Genomic DNA, 9,639 nt, shown 5'->3' on the forward strand with positions numbered 1-9,639 from the left:
TGACATTTTGTCATAGCTGACATTTTGTCATAGCTGACATTTTGTCATAGCTGACATTTTATCGTAACTGAGTAAAACGTTCTATGTTCTTCAGCTCGCAAAAGCCAACAGTCTACACTAACGATCTCAATCATTTTTATATATTGTTACGTATGTCACTCGTTAATACCATAAATTTCAAGCCAAAAATATATTGGCTCGAAAAATTTTCCAAATGCGACAGTCAGAGACGGTATTTTCTAATTAGATACTTGCTGAAAATTAAACGTTTGGTCAAACAACAGGAGACTACACCAATGAAATAAAGCCCAATCTTGCTTAAACACACTTGAAATTGGCATAACCCGAACTTTTAGTGCTCTTTTTTAATTCGTTGCTCAGAAATTAGATAGACGTCTTACTAGATAAAAAGGGTAGAGTTTATTTATTTATTACATTTATTTTTCTTAAAAAAATCATATTCTTTTTTATATTAACTTTATAACATTCACCTATAACATATTATGTATGTAGATAGTAATTTTTTACATTTAATTTTTATTTTTGTACCCATGAAATTTAAGAATAATTTATATTATTGTCAATTAATGTTATATTAATTGACACATAGCGGAGCCTAGCTGCCACACTCTGTAATAAAATGATAATGCGTGATTTATAAATTTGTTTTATTAGTAATCAAATCATTGTTTCCTATGATACCTGTCGCAGCGCTACGAGACAGCATGGCTTTGGTTTGTATGGAATCCCCAGGTACATGTCATTGCGGTAATAAAGGCATAGTCACTTAGTGCCATATGTACCGTACGTACCTTGTTATAATAATAAAGTCACGTGTGATCACACGTCAAAAGTGTTAATTGATTTTTTGTCCAATTTCATAATTTAATAAATAAATAAAAAAATATTTACCTAATTTTAATAGGGTAAACGTCAAAAATCCCTAGACATCTTCGATGTGTGTATATGTAAAATTGTATAACTTTCCAATTGAAGCACAAAAATTTCATTCGTAGAAATTTCAAATCTCTCCTAAAAGGTTATCCGTACGCCAATGTGGCCTTATATCACCAAAGGTGCAATATCGCCGCACAAATTACTGTATATATGAGTTAATACCGTTGTACCCAACTCTAGCCAACGTACTCGAATATAAAGCAATTTTATACGAAAATTCAGAATTGAATAGATGTTTGAGGCTTCTCAAATTTTGACAACACGAACATTAATCACGAACAGTGACTTTTAAGGCCTTGTTTAGTAGGGGCGAATTTTGCGCGAAGTCATGCTCGTGTCGGCGCGCATTGAGATTCGCCAATACGTTGGCTTGTGATATTACGCCAGATTCTCAACTTAAATCAAAGTAGACATTGGAGATGTTCCATACTGTTTTGGTGTTCATTAAGAGAGATGGAGCAGGAAAACTATGCCTCATCTAATTGCTCCACTTGGAGTTTCTTCTACAAACAACGTTCATCGACAGTTCTTACTGTACAAGTACAAGGCCTCATGTTGGCCTAAGCCCAGGCCTAAATGATTATTCTACAGCAGTTCATTCAGTACAACTAAACAGTAAAACTATTTTCTAAAGTTTTAATTAATCTTAAATTATTCACGAAAGTTTTTTTCATTTTTGTAGTGGGTACGTGAGAAACAAAGGGCGTTTAACATCGTTTCAGAGAAGATGACTCGATTTTATTACTATCATTCATCAATCTTCACAGATTGTAGGTACTAAGCTTAACTCTGTAGTGGTGCCACGCGGACTAAAAACATCAGTCTCGAGTTTCGAATAAGCCGAAAAATTGTAGAGATTCTCGAATTTTTCTAGACCAAGATTCCCGGGATGATAGCCTTAATAGGTAGGCTACTTATACGCTGGACTTCCTAAAGACCTTGTTAAAGGAGCGGGGAAATATTGAATGATAAAAGGCACAAGACTGGAAGTAATAGAAGAGACCTATGTAGCGCAATACCAATTGGCAACGTCTTAGTTTTACTTTGATAATTAGCGCGATAGCAAATGTGCGCAACGTGTCACATTAGCGACACGTTTCGTTTTTGGTTTAGTTTTGGTTTTACCGTTGACAATTAGCGCGATTGGCCCCCTGCATTCAGCATTTGGTGGATAGAGGTTGAAAAACATTTTTTTCGAATTTTATATTAGACATAACTGGTTGATGACTTTACAAACGCAGTCAGTTGGGAATTTAGGAACTGTAAAGGACTCAAAATATAGGTTTGTTAGACAAAACAAATATACTCAATTGAGATCCCAAAAAAAAAAAAAAAAGAAAAAGAACAAACTGTTGCATTTCTAAACAATAAGAATATATTAAATTATTTTGTGAATATCTGCGACTTTCTTAAAACCTTTATTCTAAAAATGATTAGCTTCGACGAAACGCTAAAACAAAACCTCATTAACCCTTGTCCGATTTTATCACTCGATCATAATTCGCACGCAGTCGCCGTTGATTGACACTTCGCTAACGAACTCTATAGACGCGACTAGCATCGTGGTGCCAATTTATATTTGCGGTTAATAGTTCATTGCAAGGCCGATTCATATTGTGTTGGTGCTTCGTTGTGCTAAATATTTAAACTAGCGTGTACTGATAAATGCTTTAAAACTGAAGCTAAATTACCCTTCTTTACCGTAATATTGTAATAAATTATATCGGAAATAAATACTTTTATTCGGAAAATAAAGCAATATGAGAGCTTCTACATAGAACACAATCCATAAATGCAAAATTGTGGCATAATCGTAACACATAAATAAGTTCCTTCCGATTCCAATCACCAAAACTCAACTCTCTTACAACTCAACTTACAAAAATTACATGCACATACAGTAACGTAAAGTATGAAGAGAAATCTGCTAGTTAATATTTTTTTGTCAATCAAAAACAATCTATTAAAAAAGCTGTGTAAAATTTATCTAATTGAAATTTCCCATCTCCACCATATAAGTTGGTCATGCTACACAATGAGTATATGGAAGATTGACAAGCGCGCAGATTTTAACTGGAGTAGATTGGACTTGGGTTATAAAAATGGACGTGTTATTGCTTTTGGCGAGGAAAGAATATGTCGTGCCCAAATCAAAGTTTTAATGGCATAAAATTTAAATTAAAATTTTGAAAAACCAGGCAATATTGTGTACAATCCCTAACAGTCAACAAAATCACCATCTGTAAGCTAAGGGTGCGTACAGATCTGACGAATGCGCCGCAAACTGAAAATTGAAAGTGCATGTTTACGAAAGGCTTGTGAGCTGCGCAAGTGCATTACGTTATGCGATCTACTTGCGTGTCGTTCGCATGCCGCTCGCGCCCCGCATATACCTACTAACATGTATTTAACTTCACAAATGCAGTGCACGTGGAGCGCGTTCGCCAGATCTGTACACACTCTAAGAACTACTCCAGACTCATTCATTGAACCCAAGCACTATGATTTTACTGTAAATAGTTAAATGGTTAGGTAGACAGACTGTCTTAACAGCAACATCAGATCAAGTTTATTATTACTGTAATATCACCGAAATTCCACAGTATACAAAATTCTAGTCGATCGTACACGTGGACTGGGCAAAGAACTAGATGATCTTTAAATAGCTGAGCAGATGTTAATGAAACGTAGTTAAGAACTAATCAGATTAAACCAGCTTTTCAATAAGAAAATTGCTTTGAGATTTGTCCATCCGTTTGTGAGCTATAATGCCACACACACAGAAAGACTCACACAAAGCCTTCAAGCTTCCCTTCCAAGCAGCACACCTATATCTAAATATATACTATAAGATATCTAATAGAATTTAATTCGATTGAATATTTTAAGAGTTCAAATTCCCTCAAGACATCTCGAAGAAGGTTTCTAGATAATTTAAAGTAAAAGTGGGCACAACTTTAGTAGTAGATCACAAGAGTGCTTTGAGAAATTATCTGTAGGTAAGTGTTAAGAGTGGTTCTTATCTTTTTTCTCAAGTAACCCTTCTAGAATACTACAAGACCATGTATAGTGAATTTATAGATTTAGTCTTATAAAGTTTTTAGATAATTTATAGTCTATGATAGTTTTCTTAGTAATGCTATTTTAAACCAAAGTAACTAAAGCGTTATAAACGTAAAACGCAATTCTCTTAATACTAATATATTTCAAGTTTAATGGCTTACAAAATATCAAAATTGCAACATGACGAAATTAGACATAATATTTCTGACTTTTTCGCGCAATGTTTAATCGTTTAAAAAGCATGAATTGACGTGCGACTTTAAATACATTGTGGAAAGTAATGAAAAACCTGTCATAAAACTAATACGCTCGCTGAATTGTATATGTTCATGTGTAAATATAAACTTAATAAAAATACAGTTATCAATTTTCGGTTTTAAATATTTATAGAAAGCTTAAATATACAAAGTAATTTACAAAACAAACCACTTCCAAGAAGTTCTAGGCTTCTTCAAGCTAATTTCAAATTAGGTTTACTTTTAAAAAAGAAAATAATTTTTTCTCGGTTACTCCATAGTCATTCTTTAAAAATAAAAATGGCAATAAAAATTTAAAGCTTTCTTCAAAACACAGTTGGGAGCATTTTGTCTATAGCTTTATCTATAGAAAAACTTTAGAATACGAAAAGATTAGTTTTATTTGCTTTAGTATAGTTGATCTTGTAGAAGAATATTTACTCCTATGAAGCTTTTATGATTGTCTACAAAATGCGATGTTTCTAAGCGATTTTTTCTTTTGACAGTATTACAAAACCTTTATAAGGTGTAAAAGTTGTAGAATGGTGAGCGTTTTATGCAATAAATTCGTTACATTATCACACGACTTTCAGCTGCTAAAAATTATAATTTTAGCACTTTAAACATTACAGCTATAAAAATTTAGCATTTTGCGCGCTATGCGAATATATCAGTTAATCTCATCTCATCCAAGGTTCACAACCTACATCAGATCTTTTAATATTCTTTACTTAATCCATTTTGCATAAACTTAAAACGTCCAATAGAGTAGAAACCCTAATTATAGTATTCTTTTAAATAAATTTACTGAAGACGAGCTATAACGTGTTTGTTAATAAGTATAAACACTACAGAATGTCTATAAATGAAATATATCTAGAATAAACTTAAGAACACTAGTTTTTAGAGTATTAATAGACTTTACTGGATATGCATAGAACAATTTTACTAAAAATAATCAGTTGATCTAGAGTGAAATAAGTCTATAAGAACAATGTTTTTTTTCTAAAACAATTTACAGAGAACTATTATCTAAACTATACCGTATAAAGTGCGTTGCTTGGGTTATAAGCTTATTATAAAGCCCCTCTTCTTGCGTTGGGGGCTAATGATATAAATAACAAATATTTAGCAGGTAGTTAATATACCACATTCACTAAAAATTTCAAACGAATACTGAGTAATTGAACGAAAATTAAAACCGGTAAATCCCATTTACATTTCACAAATACCAAAATTGAAATTTATAAAATCATTATGTTAAGTTATGGTAACATTTGAAAACAGAAAAACATGTAGAAGTTGGACAGAAAAGGCTAACTTATTATTTGTGACGTTATAATTAAGTGGCGCCATGCGAATACAGAACAAGAACTGTCATTGAAATCTATAAACACGCGTCAGATCCATCTTCATCATGTTCATGTGAATTGACTGATGCAATAAAAAATAATGTCAAATACCCTAACACGGCCTCAGTCAGCTCCCTTAGGAGCACAGTTGTGCGGCGTAAAGCGATTTTCGTATAAAGGAGCGATCACGCAATCGAGCCAAATTTCTCGCAATGTAGCTCTTTTTCGTTACTTAAGTTTTCTCACTATGAGATTAGACGATGTGAATGGGCGTTAAAATGACATATAATACATGTAAAAAACGCAGGTTTTTTTTTTACACTCATTGTGTTAATCCGTCACGCCTTTTTGAGCCACACGGTGCAACTGAAATTAAGTTCATATATTTTTTTCAATCAAAATTGTTAGGAAAACAATGTGTCTCTGTGAGTCCGTGTGTCTCTGGAGCACGTGACGGATGACAAATAGTTTAAATCATAACAAGTACGTAAGGTAACTCCTCGTAGGACCTTTTTGCATGCTCAGAATCAAAATTCATGTTTTTCGCAGGACGCTTCCTGGAGTCCTTGAGTGGGAACAGCAGTATTATGTGCAAGTTTAAAATGTAATAACAAATGCATTTTTATTTATTTTTTCATTAATGTTAATTTGTAATAAATTTATTGTTTACGTTATTGTGTTTAAAATTTTATCAACTTTCATATTTTATTCAATATTGTAATTTACTTAATACTATTTGTTCATTTTGCTTCAAGTCTTCCTATTACTTTTGTGTTGACTGTAAGCATTAAGTAACATAAATAAATAAACAACCTTTATTTACTTTGAAAGTCTGTATACGAACGAGTTGTTTCAAATATTGTAGCATGTTTATATGTTAAACTCGTAGGTTCGAGGCATGTTTTTATATCAATAAAATCTGTGTGCTCATTAAAAAACAGAAGTGTATTCTCATCACGTCTCAGCGCGGTACCCTTTCAAAACAACAATTTTAGTTTGCAAACTATACGCTTGCATACTCTGGAACCTTACTGCTAAAATCTTAAAGTCTATTTCGGGAAATTTTGTTCGAAAATATTGTATTTTTCTCGGCATACTCGAGCTGAGATCTCGCTGTGATGCCAGAGGCTGCACAAAATTTCCATTTTCCACACGATTTACCACAAATTAATGCTCGAAATCCGTCGGCGCCTCGCCAATTTATGGCGGGATTTGCACGTAACCAACTTAGGGGTAAGTTCTCCACGGTCGAATGCTGATTGCAATTTATTTAACATGGTTAAAGCTTAGTTTGGCACCCTATTGGAAAGTAAATCAACGACACATCTGTCGCAATTCTGTACGGAATAAGCGACTAAAATGTCCAAAACGTCAGTGACGACAAGCGGCGCACTATAGCGTCGCAAAACCATTGAAGACGGCATTGAAAACAAAGTTATTATTCTCACTCATCGAGTTTAAAACCAGAAATATAAACAAAATAAAGGCCATCCATCCCTGGCAATTCATCGGGCAAATGGGCCTTATATCACTTTTAAATATCAAGTCTCGTTTGCACTCAAATCACGAGTTAGAAAGCGTAAAATATTTCCAAAAATGTTCTGTATTTATTGTAATAAAGATATTTTCTCTACCAATGGGAGGTTGTTCCATTCGGTGGTGTGGGAAAAACAGCAAAACATCTAATTACAAAACAAACGGAACCACATTTCATCTGTAATTAAATACGTAATTTTTCAATTTTCGTCCATTATATAGCAAATATATTATTATAGCAAAGCTCAAGTTAAACTGGTCGATTTGAAGTGGTATAATTGACGACACCCGTCAATTGTTTCGAATTCGGGCTGGCCAATCGGAGCGGGGTTGTCACCGTAATGATATGACAGAATAGTTTTCAAACAAATTAAATGATTTTTCGTCTCTATTTCTGGTTCTATACTCGATGTTCTCACAACACTAGCTTCACTGTTTATTTATTAAGATGTAATAAAAAATACGGTATTTATTAGGTTTTCGCAACTGTTACACATATATAGGAAATGAAACTATTTACGGGCCCAATACAAATCGCATACACACGGCTAACTGCGAAAGTAATTTAATCAACCAATTACAGCAAAATATGAATGCATACCACTACGTTTTTAATAGTTACATAAGTTGTTAATTAAATACGTTATTTTAATTTTTCAAAGAACATTCCAATTTACGCTACGTAATGTTTTTGCAAAATATTTTATTTTATTAACAATATTATATGAATTTTTAATAATTTATTTATTTATATATCGTATCTATCGTATAATCGTATTTATTTATATAATCGCGAAAACCTAAGAACTCAGGTTTTCGCGATTGTTACACATAGGAAATGAAACTCTTTTTCCGGATTTAAATCGCGTATATTTATAATAACAAATATACGCGATTTAAATCCGGAAAAATAGTTTCATTTCCTATTATTTATTTATACTTGCTAAATAATGAAAATTATAAATAAATTAAAATTTAACATGTTTATTAGTACTGCAGTCTTATGTCTAGTTGGAATTTTTCATCAGAGGAACTACTGGATCCTATGTGGTGTGGAGAAACCATATGAAATCCCAGCTGAAATTAGAATCTATTTTACTTTTAATTGCCTCTTGCATCATCCTGGTTAGATAATGGCCTTCTTTTGCAAGAACCTACGGACAATTGCGTTATTAATAATAATAATAATTATTTACGTTGTTGATCTCCAGTACATTTTGTTTAAATTCCTAGAACAGCCAAGTCAGTTGCCAAGAACGCAAGATTATATTACACTAAAGTGGGATTTATTTTTGTTGACACTTGTGACGTACAACATATTCTGTGAACACTTACCCTACTAGTACAGGACAAGGTTTGAGCAACGGTAAATTAAAATAAAATAAAAAAAAAGACATTTTTGACGAACTCTGTAGTTGAATGGTTTAGTTTTCATGGTGTCACCACGCGTCGATTCCCGGCCAGGTCAATGTCGAAAAACAAACTTTTCTATATTGTGATACATATATACAGTTTATATATATACAGTTTTCTATATGTGATAATAAAAAAAAATTAAAAATTTGACAACATCACATACATTAACTGCCTCCGTGGCCGAACGGTTACCATGCCGGACTGCCACGCAGAGGTCCCAGGTTCGATTCCCGGGCCGGGCGAAATATTTGTATGACCTACATTTATTTCTCTCGTGAGTTTGGATGTAATTTGTGGTTGTCTATGTGTGTGTCCATGGCACCCGCGACACAGGGTTTCCCTAGTGCGGGGCTATGTTGAGTGTGTGCGTTATTATTACTCTGATCCCAACGTATGTAAATAAAGCACTAGTGTTATGGAAATCGGAAACAACGACGGAAGTTAAACACCCAGACCCGAGATAATATAGAAAAGTTAGTTTTTATACATTGACCCGGCCGGGAATCAAACCCCTGACCTCAGAGATGGCGACACCATGAAAACTGGTATGCAAGACATTCGACCACTGAGGTCGTCAAATATAGAATATGAAAGTAATAATTTGAACATTCTATTGCAATACTTTCTAGACTGAACTTAATTCTATGTCTAATCCTTCAAAATCGAACCCAAGTCCACCGATGTAGAGGCAAACGTTCACTCAACTAGGCTGTCACTGCTTTGTCGCATTTGCACTTATTAAGAAACAATCAAAAACAAATTTGTTGACAAGTCCTTTTATCATACAACCACAAGACTCGCAAACATTTAACAACGCCAGTAACAAACTTCCTGGCTGCTCGTTAGAGTAACTTTTACTGTAATGCGATCTAACTAGATTTACTACGGAAATGAACCTGGTGTCACATTACATTCATGAGAATGTAATTTAGATGCTGATAAACAATGACATGCCACCTAAGATTTTTTCGTCGTACTGCAACTGCTATGGACAGGGGTGTCACCACTAGACGCACGACTTCGTGTCGTCACTTGGAATCATAATAATAAATTAGATAAGTTCAAAGTAGAATTTTCTG

The sequence above is a fragment of the Hyposmocoma kahamanoa genome, unplaced genomic scaffold (genome assembly GCF_003589595.1).
Source record: "Hyposmocoma kahamanoa isolate Upper Pololo Valley unplaced genomic scaffold, ASM358959v1 92, whole genome shotgun sequence".
Classification (NCBI taxonomy): domain Eukaryota; kingdom Metazoa; phylum Arthropoda; class Insecta; order Lepidoptera; family Cosmopterigidae; genus Hyposmocoma; species Hyposmocoma kahamanoa.